At 56.6% G+C, this 17134-nt stretch overlaps 1 long non-coding RNA gene across 1 annotated transcript; it reads left to right on the top strand.

The window, feature by feature from the left end:
• The first annotated feature begins 1232 nt into the window (after positions 1–1232).
• LOC144367852 (uncharacterized) lies at positions 1233–15536 on the top strand. Its single transcript, XR_013427387.1, has 2 exons — positions 1233–1342; positions 14766–15536. It is a non-coding gene; the product is annotated as an uncharacterized LOC144367852 (long non-coding RNA).
• Positions 15537–17134: the final 1598 nt, after the last annotated feature.

The following is a 17134-nucleotide window of genomic DNA, read 5'->3' as shown; positions in this document are numbered from 1 at the left end:
CTTCAGTTTGTAAGGACCTGTCTTCTCCCTCAGGCTGCCCTTGTGACCCCCTAACCCTCTACACTCGCACCCCAGAACGAAGCATGTGGATTGTTAAAAAAAAAGAAACAGTTTAATGATAAAAGGAACAGGTGTGTGTCCTGGGCGTGTGACTCTGAGGGACACCGGGTCTGGGCATGGTCACAAGCCTGCCGGGAGCTTATCCGCCTGTCCACCAGGACAAACAAACACGACCCAGAAGAGTCATCTGAGCCGCCTCCGGCTCCCTCCTCTCCTGGCAGCAAATTGCAGAGCGGCTGATGCCACCGGGTGAAACTCGGGCCTGGGAGCCGCTGGCCCGGGGCTCGGTGCCGCTCCCCTGGTTCAGCCCCGCGTGGGTTATTCATCAGCTCTGGCGCCTGGATCAGACCGGCTTGTTTGAGTGTCCCGGGTCCGGGGTCCAGGTTTTCTTTTCCTTTTTCCCAGTGAGAACGCACTCGTGGACACGGCCAGCTCACCACAGAGTCCAGCGGGATCGATTCTGGCCCGCCACCTGGGTCCAGGCCACACCGATCCGGATGAAAGGCCGTCCTCCCCCTTCCCTCTGCACGGTTCCCTTGAGCATGGAAGGCAGCCAGGGGCTCGGTGTCCGGGGAGGGTGCCCCAGAGCCTCTGCCTGGCCTCTGTCCCTGGCTGTGTCCTTCCTCAGACATGGACAAACTGGCTGAAGTCCCCAGAGGAAGGCCTCACCAGCACCGGTCGGCCCTGGGCTGCCTGAGATTCCCACCTGAAACCCTGGAAATGGTATTTCCTAACCACATGGCTATCAGACAAGCGTGACCAGGGCCAATGTGCTCCGACTCCTTTACTGTTAGACTCATTGGTTTTCTTCTGATTCTGTGGGGACCTTGAGGTACCAGAGCCAGAGCTCCTGGGCTCCAGGGCAAGGCCGCCCTGGCCAGTCGCCCTCCCCGCCCCGCGCTTGGTAGGCTTGGAGCTGAGCCGTGTGGTCCAGGGGAGCAGCAGCTTTCCTTCCTCACCCCAGGCCCTGGGTGGGCACCCCTGCTCCCCCGACCCCCAGGCAGGAGGCCACGGTCACCGGGGCCAAGCTGAGCCGCCCTCGGCAGGCAGGCAGGCTCCCAGGTCTCGTTCCGCTCCCGGTGCCAGGTGCCTCCTCACCCACTTTTGCCGTTTCCGGCTCACAGCTCGTTGTAAAGCTGCCCAGGGCCTCTGTTAATCAGTAGCTGGGCGCACTTGGCCCAGTGGGCACTCCCAAGAGCAGAGAGTGCAGTACAGGCAGAACCCTGCGCCCTGCGCCCGGAGCGCTCTCTGTCCTCCCGACCCCGCCCCTCGTCTCTGCCAGGTACGACCCCCTCAGGGCTGTCCTGCTGTGAGGCAGGCCCATGACCCCTGCTGGGCCAGAGGTAGAAAAAGGTGTCCCTCCCTCAAGACCCTTGGCAGCCAGGAAACCGGTTCAATAACCACACATTTATGAAGTCTGAGATGCGAATGGACCCCCTTCAACGTGTGATGTCACGTCCTGCCCAACGATCCGGGGGGGGGGGGGGTCCTGTCCAGTCCTCTGAACGCCCCAGCGCTCCCGTCGGCTTTCCAGGAGTTTCTCATCTGTGTAGTCAGGCAGGCAGGGCGGGGGGGAGATGCGTCTGAAGCTGAAGGCGGAATCTCAGGCTGCCTGATGGGACATGGTGGCCATAAAAGGACACAGGGGACAGTCATACAAAAACACAGAGGACAGGCACCTGCTGTCTCGGGCAATAACGCTTGGGGCCAGGGACATCCAGCACGGGATGCGCCGACTGCTCTGAGACCAAGTTCCTGTGGTTTAGACGAGAGGCGTCCCAAAGCTCTAGGTGACTGGGTTAGGAGGGCCTCCACCTGACCAGCGTGCATCCAGGGACTGGCTTCCCTAGGTGGTAGCTGTGGGCAGTAGGAGGTGCTGGAGGAGACAGGTCCCTGGGGTTTCTGTGTGTCCCTGGTGGGCGGTGGGTGGGGGCTCTCTTGGCTTCCTGGCGGTCACGCCCTGAGCGGTTTCTTCCTCACACCCCTGTGCCATAGTGTGCTGCTCACCTAGGGCCCAAACTGTAGAGTCGGCCGCCTACGCACTGAGACTCTGAAACCAGGAGCCACGCCAACAGGCTTCTTAAAGTCGTTCTTGTCACGTCTTTTGGTGGCGGTGGTGGAAAAGCTGACTGAACCAAAGGTGTGACTAGTTCTGCCTGGGCAGCAGGGACCACCAGGAAGGGGGTCCCCGAAGAGGGAACGTTTGAACGGGGCTTTGCAGGAAAGATCTTGTAAAAGGAGCAGGGAAAAGAAGGGACAGGGCTTCGGCCGAGACACCAGAAGCAGACAGCAGAGAAGGGAGGGGCGGGAGCAGGGGAGAAGGGGACAGGGAGTGGAGAGGAGGGAGCCGGAGCCGCAGCAGCCTGGGGCTGGAGTGAGGGGTGAGAGGTGAGCTTGGAGAGTTCAGCTGGGGGCAGCGTGTGGCCTGGGGCTCTGCCACCTAGGGCATGTGGGTCCAGGAGCGAGTCTAGACCTGCTTAGCCCCTGCCCTGCTGATAGGTCTGGGTGGCCCCTGGAAAGGGGCAGAGCCTGAGGGAGGACGAGGAGGCGGTGTGAGGGTCTGTTCACGCTGCGGTCACCAGCGATCTGCAGACCAACACTGCAGGGACCACACTAGGTCCTCAGGGAACATCCCAAGGCAGACACAGGCGACCCCAGACCCCCGGGAGGGCTGGGCGGCAGGAGCTCAGCCCCGTGCAGCGGGTACAAACTGGCGCAGCCCTTGGGAAGACAGCGGTGACGTGCCCTTGACGCTCGTAACTGAAACCGGGAAGGAATGGAGGCCTTCCGGGGCGGATGGGCAGGAGCCAGATGATACGCACCTGGAATCGCAATGGTCAGCGCTGAAAAGCAATGAGCCCGAAGAGGTCCAGGACGGAGCCCTAGACCTGCTTAACCCCTGCTAAGAGGAGGAGACTGACTGCGGAGGAAGCCACGTGAAAGGCCGCTGGCTGACATTCTGGAAAGGCCAAGGTGGCCGCGGGAAGAGCAGTGGTTGCCAGGAGCTGGGGGTCAGGGCACCGAGTGTGTGGGGCACCGAAACTACCCTCTGGCTCTGTAGGGACACACCTTCACTATAGAATGGCCGCTGTCGGGAGCAGACCCCAATAGACCGTGGGTTTGGGTGACAAGGGTGAGTCAATGTGGGTTCGTAATTGTGACAAAGGGGCCGCTCTCCTGGAGGATTTTGATGGGAGGAGCGGCGGGAAGGTGGGGTTCAGCACCTTGTGCTCAGCCGAGCTGTGAAACGGAAACTTCACTAAAACATAGTCGCCTCCAACCAAATTATCCACAGAACCCCCACCCCATAGCCCAGGAGTTGGGCGTGGAAGGCCCTTGGAGAAGGACCTGGGGATGGTCGAGGGGACTGATGGTGACCGAGAAACAAGGGCTGGATGGTCTCCCTCCCCTGGGCAGGGCGGCTGGGGCCTGACCTGTCACCTGACTCCCAGGCTGGGAGCCTGGGCCAGTGGGCGCTGTCCAGGGGGTTGTTCCCACCCACTCCCATGGGTGCCACAGTCATCCCCTAGTGAGGGGTGTGTGCCCTCTGTGGAGGCCTCAATGCTGGCACCTGTGTCCCCTGGTGGCTGAGGGAGGAGTGGCGGCTCCAGGAAGCTGCTTGGGGCTGGGCCTCGCTGGCCTCTGAGGCTGCCTGCGTGCCATGGGCTCCAAGGTTTACTAGTTAAGCGCCCCAGAGGCGGCGGTGTGGTCCTCCCACCTGCTCTCCCTTGAGGTCCTGGGCTGCCACCCCAATAGCATCTTTCTGGATACGTTCTGGTGCCGTGCTCAGGGGCTGAGGACATGGTTCATGGAAAGGAGCCCCAGCCCTAGCCAGCTAGCGGCTGCTCCTGCCCACCGCCCCCCTGGAGGGACCCTGGCCCCCCACCTCAGCACGGGTGCTAACCCAGGACACGCTGAGTGTGGTTGGACCCTGGAGGTGACTGGCAAGCTGGCAGCCTTGCCTGGGAGCCGGAGGGAGACAGCGCCCACAGCTGGTGGGGCGTGCGGAAGCCGTGTGGCCGGGAGCCAGGACCTAGAGGAGCCAGAGTCTGTGTCTGAGGTTCCGTTGTGGATGTGCACAGGCCTGAATCAGGGCATTTGAGCCCGGATGTCTGTTTCAGAAGGCCGGGTTGGCCCCAAGGTGCACCTGAGAGGGACGCCACGTGTAAGTTTCACAGCATTGATGCCCCCTGGAAATCAAGGTGCTGCCAGCAAACAGGCTGTGTGATGGGCGATTGGGCTGAGCCGTGGCAGAATGTTCTGGAAGGAGCCATGGAGGGAGGGCATTTGGGCTGGTGGAAAAGGGGTGGCTAATTGACGTGGGGGAGGATCAGCTAAGGGGCAAGTGAGGTCAGAGGCCAAGCTGGGCTTCACCCGCCCTCACCTGGACTCCTGTGCTCATTGTGCGGTTTCCCGCCACAGAACCATTTACAGTCGTTCGTAACGAGCTCCAGAATCTCAGAGGGGCTTGGAAAAACTTTAGGTTCGGTCATTTGAAAGAGAGTCATCTTCATTTTTCTCTGATGGTGTCTCTGGTGCGTTTTCTTTCTTAAAAAAATGATTGTTTTTCTACGATAAAAGTAATAGATCCACAGGAGGCGGGGAAAACCGGGACAGAAAGACAAATAAAGCCCGTGTAGCTCTGACCACAGAACACAGCCAGCAGGTCTCGGTGCTCGCTGTTCCTTATCGTGGCTGCCATCCCAGCCACTTGTAAAGCTGAATTATGCGTTAAAATAGGAAAACAGGTTTCTTCAACAAATAATTGCAATTATACAGGGAAAAAAAAAAGTGAACAGAAAACCTAAAGATAAAAAGATTTAAATGGAGATCAATCTGAGTGGAAACCAATTCAGACAGACTGTTAATAAAAAAAACATTTTTATGATTGATAAGACTATTGATGATATTGAAAAAATTTCAGGTGTAATAATAGCCTTGTGGTGATGTGAAGGAGTCCTTATCTTTTATGCATGCATGCATATTTAATGGACTTGAATGCTCTCTGGAATTTGCTTTATAATGACATAGTGTGTGGGGGGGTGGAGGTCACCATGAGATGAAATTTGCCATGTTTTGATAATTATTCATGAATTAGTCTCGTATGCTTGAAATTTCCCATAATATGAAATTTAAAAATTAAAAGGAAAGCCAGGCACAGTGGTGCACGCCTGTAATCCTAGCGGCAGGAGGCTGAGGCAGGAGGATCATGAGTTCAAAGCCAGCCTCAGCAACTTGGTGAGGTGCTAAGCAACTCATCGAGACCTTATGTCTAAATAAAATATAAACAAGGGCTGTGGATGTGACTCAGTGGCTAAGCACCCATGGATTCAATCCCTTACCAAAAAGAAAATTATAAGGGGGCTATTCAAGGGCTAGGACCGATTATCTTTTGGTCCCAGGTACCCTGTGGGCTGGGACAAAGGGCCCCGCAAGTCAGGCTGCGCTGCAGCTCCCTCCAGACGCCTTGGCTTAGAGCCCCAGTGCCCGCCAGGGGGCGCCCGAGACCGCGCTAACCGAACCAGGACCCTGGCTCCTACGGAGACCCCTGAGATCCGCAGAGACTTGGAGCTCCTCCGTGGGAAAGCTTGCACGCAGACTTGCGATGTGCGGGAGGTGAAGGTCAGGGCTAAGACCGCGGAAGGCTGATGAAAACCTGCTCGCGGGGAAGCTGGACTTTGTACTGCTTTTTTACCCAAGAGCACTTCGGAGGACTTCCTTGGTTTTCTGTACCAGTTTCTTCTGTCTGTCTGTCTGTCTCTCTCTCTGTGTGTGTGTGTGTGTAAAGCAGTATACTGAGCTATAATCATATATATCTTCCACCTACCTAGAGTCTACAATTCAGTGATCTTCAGTGTATTCACAGATGCAAGTGAAACTGTTACCTCGGTAGAAAGAAACTGGGTGTCCTGTAACTATTATCTTCTTCTTCTTGCTCCGAAACTGCCCACAGCCCTGGGTAAAGGCCAATCTGCTTTCTCTCTAGATTTCTCTGCTCTGCACTCTCCCTGGTGGTTCTCACCCTGGAACTGAAAGCGTATAGGGGGCCCTAGGTAAGCTGGCTCAGAACAGGGAGGCTGCAGATGGCCATGATGGTCTAGGGACTGCTCAATGACATCGGCTCTTCCAAAGGTATTCTCTAAAGAGTCGAGCTCCACGAGAGTTGAGCACACCCTGCCGACACGCAGGAGTGCCTGACTGTGCACACCCAAGGAGTCAGACCAGGATGATAAGCAGGTAGTTCTCTGGAGACAAGAGCAGAGACTGGCCTCCCCACTCTCTGTTCCCTGTCTCACAGGTGATGTCTTCCGCTCCCACCATGATGCCATCCACCATGACGTGTCACAACCAAGGGAGCCCCTGCCAAAGCCCGAACCCGGGGGTTTCCCAATCTTGGACTCTTGGTCCCCCAAACTGTGAGCTAAATTAACCCATTTTCCAAGGCTGAGTATTTCATTACTGCAAAGGAGGCCAGTGGTTGCCCAGTGGTTAAGTGTTTGCCAGGTGAGAAGGAACTGGGAATTGGGGGTGGCTGCTAAAGGTGTGGGGTTTCTGGACTTGGATGGCGGTGCTGGTTGACAACACTGGGAAAAAGCTAAAAAACAGCAAATGAAACATTTTAGAACAGCAAAAATGATGAGGAAAGCAAGACTGGAAGCCAGGAGCCATCTTTCGGCCAGGGACGGGGAGGATGGCGAGTGTTCATTCAGGGACTGGGGGAAGAGCGGGACCAGAAACCCGATCCAGGCAGCCCTGGCCCTCAGTGCTCCACTGTGGCAGGTGTTGTCCGTGTCACTGGGCCCTTGCCTCGTCCCCGTCCTGCTCAACTCGCCCCAGCTCCCTCCTCTTCTTCTTCCTCTCTTCTGGGATGCAGCCCTCCTGGCTGTCCCCTCCCCCTTCCTCTCTGACCTCCTTGGTCTCCTCTGTTGTCCCCTCCTCTGCTCACGTGCCAGTCCCTGGGCCCCTTCCCTCCTCGCCTCACTCAGGTGTCCTCAGTGGGTTTCAGGCCTTCGGTACCCTCCAGCCATCAGTCCAGTCGAACTGTCCCCTCTGTGGACTCCAGGACTCCCTGCCCAGATGCCCCCCCAACCTCGCCACAGGAGGCCACCAGGAAGCTCAAATCTAACTTCTGCAACGCCCTCCACCCTCCCCAGGCCAGCGCCTCCCACAGACGTCTGATCCCGCCCTCAGCAGCCCTGTCCTTGCTCCCCTCAGGCCAATGCTGCCAGGTCCCCTGCCCTTTCTCACATTTGACGTGCAGTCTGTCAGGCATAAACTCTACATCCGAGGTGTTTCATGCCTTGTCACCCCCCCATCTCTCACCTGTGTCACTTTTGCCCTTCTAGAAGGTTCTCAATGCAGTTGCCAAAGTGATCCTTTAAAACCACAAGTTGGATCAGGTCACTCATCTGCTCAGAACCTCCCGGAGCCTGCATTTCACCCAGAGGAAAAGCTGAAGAATGCACCAGGCTCTCAGGTCCCTCCATGAGCTGACCCCTCAGGGTGGGCCGAATATGGCCCCTCCAAAGACACCTGGGGCCCATCCCCGGAACCTGGGAGTGTGTTGCCTTATGGCAAAGGGCCTTCTGCAGATGTGATTAAGGATCTTGAGAGGGAAGTTACCCTGGATTACCCAGTGGACCTCAAATGTGGCCACAGAGTCTCTAGAAGAGGGAAGCAGAGGGAGATTTAGCTTTAGGAGAGAAGGTGACATGACATGAAGGTGATGGGGACCCTGAGCTGTGCCATGTGACAGAGGTAAAGAGCAGGGTTCTTCCTGGAGGAATCGGCCGGACCCAACACCGGGGTACTGGCCCTTTCTGACCTCCGGAAAGCTCAGAGACAGTTCTGAGCCACAAGGCTACAGCAGCCTCGGGGTTCCAGTGCCGCATCCTTACTCCTGCACCTCATGCCTAGTCTGGACGTCCTGCTCACCCCAGTGCTGGCCTCCAAGGGCCCCGTGGGTGCCAGCCTCCAGGCGCCCACTCTGGCTGCCCCCTGCCTGGACACCTCTCCAGGATAAACACATGCTGTTCCCTCCCCTCATCGGCGCACGTCCAGAGCCACCGCCTCAACCAGGCCCTCGCCGACACTGCACCTGAAACCCCAGCGCCTCTGCTCCGCTCCTCTGCCCCCAGCGCCCCGGCGTCCTGCTCTTGCCTGGTCTTTGATTTCTTTCCCGTGGTGGACGCTTACCCCTCTCGCTCGCTTTCAGGTTTGGGGCTTATCATCCCTCTGCCTCTGGCAGAGCAGAAGCCCCCTGAGAGTGAGGACCTGTTTCTTGGGGGGGGGGTGTTTTCCAAGTGGCTAGGACAGCATGGCACACAGGAGTGGTCGAGACACAGGCGCTGGACCAGTGGACAGAGGGGACTACGGTCCCTTCCTGTCAGTCAGGAAGCCTCAGCTTCGGGCCTCTCCTCTGCAGTTGGTCCCTTGTCCCATCATCAGAGAGCAGCTGTGACGACCGGTTCCACTCTACACAGTGTGCCAGGGTGGCTAGAGTCCCCCAGACTCAGGGGACTTCCTGGAACCTCGTAACACGGCCTTATTTGGAACGAGGGTTAAGATGAAGCCGTACTGGAGTAGGGTGGACCTTGATTGATGTGACCAGCGTCCTTATGAGAGGAGAATAGACACGGACAGACCCAGAAGGAAGAGGACATGAGGCAGGTGTGAGCACAGGCGGTGACGGCAGCCGTGTATCCAGCCAAGGAGCCTCAAGAGCTGCCGACAGCCGCCCGAGGCTGGCCAGAGCAGGGATGGAGTCTCCCTCTCCGCTCCAGAAGGAACCAACCCGCCACACCTTGATTTTGGACTCATAGCCTCCAGAGAATAAATTTCCCTGTCTTAGGCCACCAGTGATTGGTACCCGTGACAGCAGCCACAAGGAAACTCACTTTGATGGCTCATGTGAACCCATTTCCCCTGCCTGGGATCAGAGGGCATCCCTACCAATGTCCCTGGCTTTCCAATGGCACATTCTGAGGTGCATGAGTTTGAAATGCAGCAATCACCACCATTCTGGGTCTCTCTGGAACTTTCCACCCTGGCACCTTAAGAGCCCATAGCACTTACAGGAAAGGGCAGGCTAGCAATGAGAAGGAGCTGAAACTCAGGAAGATGAAAGGAAGAGACCAGAAAGATGTCACCTGCCAAGCAAAAAAGATTTGGTTTTCTAGATTCACCTCGTTGCACGTGGGTCGGTGGAGGAGGGTAGAACCGGAGAACGTGTAGCCAGACTTCAGTGCCAATGAACGGAACCAAGAAAATCTTGGTCAATGGGACCGTGGAGACGAGAAGCTGATGAGTATGATTCTTGAAGTGTAAATAAGGTGGCTTCTGATGGCCAAAGCCAGCTACCGTGGCTATGGAGTCTCAAAAGTCACGAACACACGTCCTGTGCACTGAGGGGTGGGGACTCTGACCTGTGTGCCACACGAGGACCTCGGGCACGTTATGCTCAGTGAACCCAGCCAGGCCCTGATTCCCTTTACCTGAGTGAGGTACGTGGGGTAGTCAAGCCCACAGAGACGGACAGCAGGACGGCGGCGTCGGGGCTGTGGAGGGAGAATGGGGAGGCAGAGTTTAAGGGGGACGGATTCAGTTTTGCAAGATGAACCGAGTCCCGGAGCGGATGGTGGGATGGCCGCGCCACGAGGGAATGCGCTTAACACAACTGAACTGAAACATGGTGAGGATCGTCCCTGCCGGGCTGCAGAGTGCAGGTCAGTGGTAGAGCGCTCGCCCAGGAAGCCCTGAGTTCCATCCCAGCACCGCCAAAGACCAAGACGGTCAACGGTATATTATGTGCATTTTACCACAATTCCAAGAAAAAGGTACAAAGCACATTATTTAGAATATTATTTGCATACGCATATGGAAAAAATGGAGAGGAGATTTAGCAAAACAAAACTAACAAAAAACAAAACCCCTAAAAAATTCTGCCGGGAATCGTTTCCAAATGGCAATATTGTAGATGGTTGTTACATTCCTTGAATTTTTCCATATCTTCAAAATCATTTTTAAAAACTTAGAGTATATAATTTTCATTTTTAGTATGAAAAATGTCAAGCATATACACAAGTGGATGTGCCCCTGCATGCATGTTACCAGCGTCCTCCATGAACAGGCCAATCTGGCTTTACCTACCCCTGCTCACTGTCCCCGCTGCCGTCTCATGTTATTTCGAAGTAGGTCTTAGACATCGTACTATCTGTTCGCAACAGGACTTCGAGTCTAGTTCCCTTCATTGTGGGAGGGAAACTGCCTGGGTCTCCGTCATCTGCTTGGAGGCAGTGGCTGAGCCCCCCCAAGGCAGGTTCAAGTGCTTCAACCTCTCGCCTTCGACCTGTGCTGGCTTCATGAAAGAAGGTTCAAATCGTGAGCAAAACGCTAGGGAGTTTTAAATCAAAGAGCCAAGACTCTAATTATCTTTAAAACCAGCTCCAGGACGGCTTCTCCTAGCTCCAGCCTCCAGCTACCTAATGCAGTGGTGAGGTTTACTGAAGAGGCTAGCGAGAGAGAGAGAGAGAGAGAGAGAGAGAGAGAGAGAGAGAGAGAGAGAGAGAGAGAGAGAGCGCTTGCCAGGGAATGGATTTTATTGGGGAACAAAAAATTCCGGGGAAAATCTCATCCAATGAAGATTAAGAGGGGCAGCATCCCAAGATCAGGAGCGACGATTGGGTCTTCGGGGCAGTGGCCAGACGTGCCTCTGCACGGACAAGCCCTTGGACTTGGGAAAGGGTGGGGAAAGCTCTGACACCGCTGTGTCTAAGCGCCTCTCGCTCAGCCAGGGAGGTAACTCAAATCACGTGCGAGGATGGCCTCCCATATCAATCCCCTTTATCCAAGAAAAGGATCTAGGGCACGTCAGCCTAAAGTGGGTGGGGGAGGTCTGCAATGCCAGACTGGAGACTGGTTTAATTTTATTATTGTGATGAAATTCGTGACATAAAAATTACCACTTGGATTATTTTAAAGTATAAAATTCGATGTCCTTAAGTACATTCGCAATGATGGGTAACCACCTCTATCTAGTTCCAGAGCCTTTTCATTACCCCAAAAGGAAGCCTGCCCCTACTAAGAAGTCACTCATTCCCTCCTGCCTCCGGCCCCTGGCGGCCGCTCATCTGCTGTCCCTGTGGAGTAACCTCTTCTGAAGTCTGCAGCCAGTGGGGTCACACACTGGGTGTCCTCTTGTGTCTATGGCATTATGGATCAGAACTTTGTTCCTCTTATGGCCAAGTGGCATTCCTTTGCACAATGGCCCACATTGTCTTTATCCGTCCATCAGCTGATGGATGTTTGGCTTATCTCTACCTCTTGTCTCTTGCGACCAGTGCTGGTATGAACATCTTTGTACATGTTCTGTCTGGATTTATTCAAGTTTAAAGGGATAATGTAAAGTCTTACCTGAAAGAACAAAATACAAATTGCCCAGGTGTAGCATAGGAAGCTCCGTGACCAAGACTGGGAGTTGTGCTTTTTTTGCATCTCAGTAAGGACTAGCGGGCGGGGCAGTTCCTGCAGAAGAACAAATGGATCTTTGTTAGAGTGAATTCCTCAGCTCCACCTGAGGCCAGGGGCCTTTCACTGTTCCTTTGGAGGACTGGAGTCTAGTTCCCTCATCACTGGAAGACCAGCCCCATCCCAGTGGATCAGGCACAGCTCTGAGGGATTGCGGGCTCCACAGGAAAGGTAAGGCCTCGGGTTCAAGTCTCCGTCTTGCTGTCTCCTGACCAGACAGCCAAGGTTCGTTACTTATCGCACCAGAGCCTGTGTTCGCTTCCCTATGAAGGAAACCCTCCAGCCGGGAATGGCTTTGGATGAAATGAGATAACATGGCAAAGGTTGGCGGTGGTACCTGCCGTGTGGTAGATGCTCTGCTGACATTTAGAGGAGCCCGGGAAGCTGGGTGAGCAGAGCAGGTGCTGAGCGCAGGGCCGCACGATCGCCCACAGGACCTTGACTGCAGCGTCCTCTTAGGTTTTGACGAACAGGATCCAGAGAGGGCAGAAAGGCAGGCCAGGAGCGGGGAGAAGCCCACACTGGACGCCGGCTCCAAGGCAGCCACCCACGAGCGTCGCAGATATTCCCGTCTGGCGCACAAGGTGTCTGTAATCGGGCCGAGGAGCGGTACTGGCATGAAGGGAAGAAAGAGGCCACCTCTCATCAGGGGGATTTTCTCGGAGCTCTTCCCGGGTGAGTCTGAGGGAGTGTGGTGGGGAAAAGGCAATAAAAGTGACGAAGAGGCTGAGAGTCTGAGGACGAGTCAAGGCGAAATGACAGCTTGGCCTTAGGGTAGATCTGGGGGGGTCCTGGCCTCGGCGGCAGGTGTGAAGGGTCCCAGATGGAAGGAGAGAGGAGGAGAGTCTGGAAGGACGAAGGGGAAGCAATGAAGGGAGGCTGCGAAGAGGAAGCGATAGGCCCATGTCCAAGATGACTTCTGGCCAGAGAGCCTGCCAGGGAGAGTAGTGGCCTCCCCAGGCCCGGAATGTGCCTTTGCTTGATGGAGCTGGAGTCTTGCAAGATCAAGGCCTCAGGCGCGGCTCTGTGGGGAGTAACAGCTCCCCCGTCCAGACTTGGACACTTCACCTCCAGGTTCTTCGCCTCTTTCACAAGTTTATTTGGAAAGGCTGGTGTGGGTTTGCAGCCCAGGCCCTCCCGGCTGAGGACAGGCGCTGGCCCGTCAACCCGGGCTGGAGGAGAGCTCTGCAAGGCCAGCAGCCTGCTCCCTCCAGGAGCAGCCCCAGCAGCAGTCGAAGTGCCAGAGCGCACCTTTTTCCTAGGAGGAGCAAAGCCCACCTGAGGGACCAGGGGAGGGGCCAAGCCGCCTGAGGGACCAGGGGAGGGACTGCTCTTGGAATCTCAGGGGTGAACAACCAGCGGGCTTCCCGCCTGTTCTCCAAGCTGAGCAGACATGTGACTGGTGCTTTCTGGGCTGGTTTCTTCAATTTACAGCGTCCCTCTTGGTCATGGGGTCCTGAGGCTTCCACATTTCTGATTGGTCCAGCATATTTACAAGACAGTTTCATGCCCACTGCTTTCTTTATTCACTATGGTTAGTTGAAACTAACTTCAGGCGTGAGCAGAAGCATTTCAGATCTGGAATCTGCAAGAAAAATGGAACTAGGGATAAAAATTTGGTAGTTGTCACCACACTGGAGGTGGTGAAGCCCCGGACCTGGGGTGAGCTCATGGAGGATGTGGAGGTGAACTCTCGGGAGCTGAGCGCCCCCTAGCTTTGAGTGATGGGAATGTGGAGGTGTGGCGTGTGAGCTGTGAGCATCTTGAGCGCACAAAGCCAACTGGACTGACGATGCTGTTCTGTCTGGGCTGTGCACATGTGTGTCCCTTTCGCTTGCTCTGCTTTTGAGCGTCACACACACATGAGATGGGTGTGGCCTTCCTCAATGTCTGTCAACGTGCTGACCTGCAAGACATCACAAAGCTAGACTCAAGCTCCTGAAACCTGACCCCTTGCCTCATTTGAATGTCTTCTCCCCAATAAAATTGAGTTCCAGTGAGCTCTTTCTCTTTCTTGCCTGCCTTGCCTCCTTTGTGGGAGCTGGGTCAGAGGAGCCGTCACAGAACCCAAAGAAAAAGGTTTTTCTCTGTCGCTGTGTGATTATCTCGTGCCAGCCCAGTTCAGGAGTGAGCCTGGCTGGTTTAGTTGTGTGTCGCGACAGGAATGAAGGAAACACTGGGTCTGAGCTCTGGAGTGAGTCTGGGAGAGAGCTGGAGGAGGTAGGGGAGGAGGAGGGAGGGGAGGGGGAGGAAGAGGGAGGGGAGGATGAGGAATGAGGGGAGGAGGAGGAAGAGGGAGGGGAGGATGAGGAATGAGGGGAGGAGGAGGAAGAGGGAGGGGAGGAGGAGGAATGAGGGGGGGAGGAGGGGGAAGAGGGAGGGGAGGAGGAGGGAGGGGAGGATGAGGAGGGAGGGGAGGATAAGGAAGAGGGAGGGGAGGAGGAGGAATGAGAGGGGGAGGAGGAGGAAGAGGGAGAGGAGGAGGAGGAAGAGGGAGGGGAGAAGGAGGAAGAGGGAGGGAAGGAGGAGAAGGAGGAGGAGGGAGGGGAGATGAGGAGGGAGGGGAGGAGGAGGAGGGAGGAGAGACGAGGAGGGAGGGGAGGAGGAGGAGGGAGAGGAGGAGAAGCAGAGGGATGGACATGCGAGTCCCATAAGCATTTCTCAAGCATCTCCATGCTCCCAGCACCACTGGGGCTCTGGGACAGGACAGGGAAAGGCCTTTTCTACCCTCAGGGGGACTCCAGGCCAATGCAGGAGAACAAGGAGCACGTTGCCATCAACAGACGGGCTGCAGGTGCACTGAGGTCTAGTCATGGCAGCTCAGATGTAGAGGAACACCCAGACTCTATGGGTGCTGAGAGAGGGTTCCCATAGCCTGGGACACTGGAACCGAGCCTTAAAAAACAGGCAGTATTGGAAAGGGAGGAGGAATATTCCAGAATGTTCAAGAGAGGTGTGACTGAGAATTGCAGATTGAGATGGGACCCGTGGTGGGGGGTGCTGGGATCCTGGCAGACATGGGGAACCTTGTGTTTGAATTTGATCCTGAGGGCTGTGGCCACTAGGTCAGAGGACGGAAATCCGGGTCCTGGGGAGGGGAAGTTGCCTCTTCTGAGGGCAGAGACCATTTGGAGCATGACCCCCTCCTGATTCTAGAATTTCACCTGTCCTCTTCCCAGGAGCAGAGTCGGCAGTGCCGCGGAAGCCAGTGACCTCAAGGCCAGGCCTGGCCCCCTTCCACCTCTCGGGTGGTGTGGGGCCGGCCTGGAATGTTCCGTCTGGCTGGGTGATTACGGAGTCGGGAGCGGAGAAGGAAACACGGCGCTCCTGCAGGCGCGTCCCCCCACCGTGCAGAGGGCACAGCCTTCACCTGGAGCCGGGGCTTGTTGTTTCCCGGGCAGGGGAGGCCACCTCCATGGCCCTTCTACAGGGTGCTCCTGGCCCTGGCAGCTGTTTCCAAAGAGCTTGTGGACAGAGACAGCTGCCCAGCTGGGGAGTCCACCGCTTCCCTGCAGGCCCTGGGGTTGGCTGGCCTCTGACCTCAGGGTCAGCCGGATGAGCAGGAGGGCCCAGAGTCCCTAGTGAGCTCTTTGATCTGCTGTGACCCGTCAACTGGGCTGGAAGGACCCTCACTCCTTGAACCCATGAGCAGCTGCTTTAGAAGCCGTCAGGAAACCTCCCAGCACAGGCAGTGGCTAAGGACAGGGACCTGGGGCAGGACTGCTGGGGTACAAGTGTCAGTTTGCCACTTAGCAGCTGTTGACCCTGGGCAGCTTACTTCACCTCTCTGGGTCCCCACTTCCCGGCTTCTGTCAAATGTGATAAGGCCCACCCTCATGAGGCCTTCACGGGACATGGCTTGGCATCATGACGTCCTTAGCATGGAGCCTGGCAGGGGGTGTTCTCTGTTTTTGTCACACAAACCAAACAAAGGAGGGTGATGCTTGGAAGGGTCCTGGCTCGCTCGTGCTCTTTCGGTCCCCAGGGCAGTGTGTCAAGGTGCTCTTCAGCACCCGGCTGCCTTGTCCCCCAGGGCAGGAGGGGTACTGCCTTGAAAGACTATGCCCCGTGCACCCCCTAGTACCTACCAGAGCACGTGGCTGCAGAGGCTCTGGACGAATGTGGGGCCCGTGAACCAGCCCTTAGAACACCCCCTCCTCAAGTTTATAGTCTCTTTCTGGAAAAATGAATCCCAGAGAGGCAGCCTCTGCCGGTAATTCCCAGAGGAGTTTTGAGCTGGGGCCACAGTCCGGGCTTTCCCACTGGGGCTCGGGGTGTGGCGGGAGCTTGGCGGGCCTCAAGGTGGGCATGGAGCGCACGGAGGCTTGTGCAACTGGGAGGCAGAGGGAGGGCGGCCCCAGAGGATGAGCCAGGAGAGAGGCCGCTCAGCCAAAGGTGGTCCCCCCTGCAGCCTGGAAGAGGCGTCCAGCTCTTTCTGGTGGAGCCCTCGGCTGGGCCTGCTTCTCGGAACTCTCCGGGCTGAGTGCCGAGTGGACTCAGGGCAGCGACACCTGACAGCAGCTCCAGGAGGTGTGGGGGCCCCAGAGGGAGGACCTCTGCTCCCTGACAGGGTGGGGGGCCCCACGGCAGAAGAACCCCACTGGGGAGCCAGGGGTCACAGGTCATCTGGCCTATAGTTTGGGTCAAGGCTGGACCTCCATCCAGCCGCCCTGGGTGAGCCGGCTCACCTACCGGTTGGCACCTTCACTGCCATCCAGAGGGGACGGTCAGTCTAGAGGACTGTCCTCACCACCTTGGCTGGTCTCCAAATCAGAGTCAGCCGATGAGGAAGAGGTGGCCATGGAGGCCTGTCTAACGGCACCTGGGCTGTCACGTTTGAGAATGTGAATGTGACAGCTACAGAAGCAGCAGGCTGGTCGGGTGGCGTGGAGAGGCCTGGTCAGACCCTGCACCCTGTGGTCTGCTGCCGGCGAGCAGCCCCATCCTGCCGGCCCCCAGACAGGCCCCACGGTGTGGTGTGGCTCCTGGGAGGGGAGGTCCAGAGTCCAGAGTCCCACTTCAGCCCAGGCCAAGGCCAATGGCTGAAATAACAGAAATTGCATCTTCAAATACAGGAGAGCCTGGGGCTGGCGGCGTGCCCGGAGAAAGCCAGCTGGCATAAATCTAAACTCTTTATCTTTGGGAAAAACTTGGAAAATGAACTCTCTTTTAAAGCAGTGCTCCCAGGCACTTCCTGAGTTGCTCATTCACTCAGTCACTCATTCAACAAGCATCCATGAGGCCCAGGGTGTGCTGGTCAGCAGCGGCCCAGACAGGCTTCCCCGGCAGGATGGCAGTTTGGGCGTGTGGGGGGCAGACAGGAGACACAGACAGATAATTAAAAGCAACAGGCAGGCGAGGGCCGAGCCACACACAGGGTTGTGGGGAGACTGGAGACACGTCCTGGGGGCCGGGCACTGCCTCAGGGGAGGCCTTTTGGGGTAGGTGATGCCTGAATCAAACAGTGGAGGCTGAGAAAGCAGAGCAGATGGGGGTTGAGGCAGAGGAGACAGGAGCAAAGACCCAAAGAGGGAGGGAGGGAGGCGTA

Source organism: Ictidomys tridecemlineatus, chromosome 11, assembly GCF_052094955.1.
Source record: "Ictidomys tridecemlineatus isolate mIctTri1 chromosome 11, mIctTri1.hap1, whole genome shotgun sequence".
Taxonomy (NCBI): Eukaryota; Metazoa; Chordata; class Mammalia; order Rodentia; family Sciuridae; genus Ictidomys; species Ictidomys tridecemlineatus.
The sequence above is the reverse complement of the archived record's forward strand: the minus strand, read 5'-3'. Positions and strand labels throughout refer to the sequence as shown.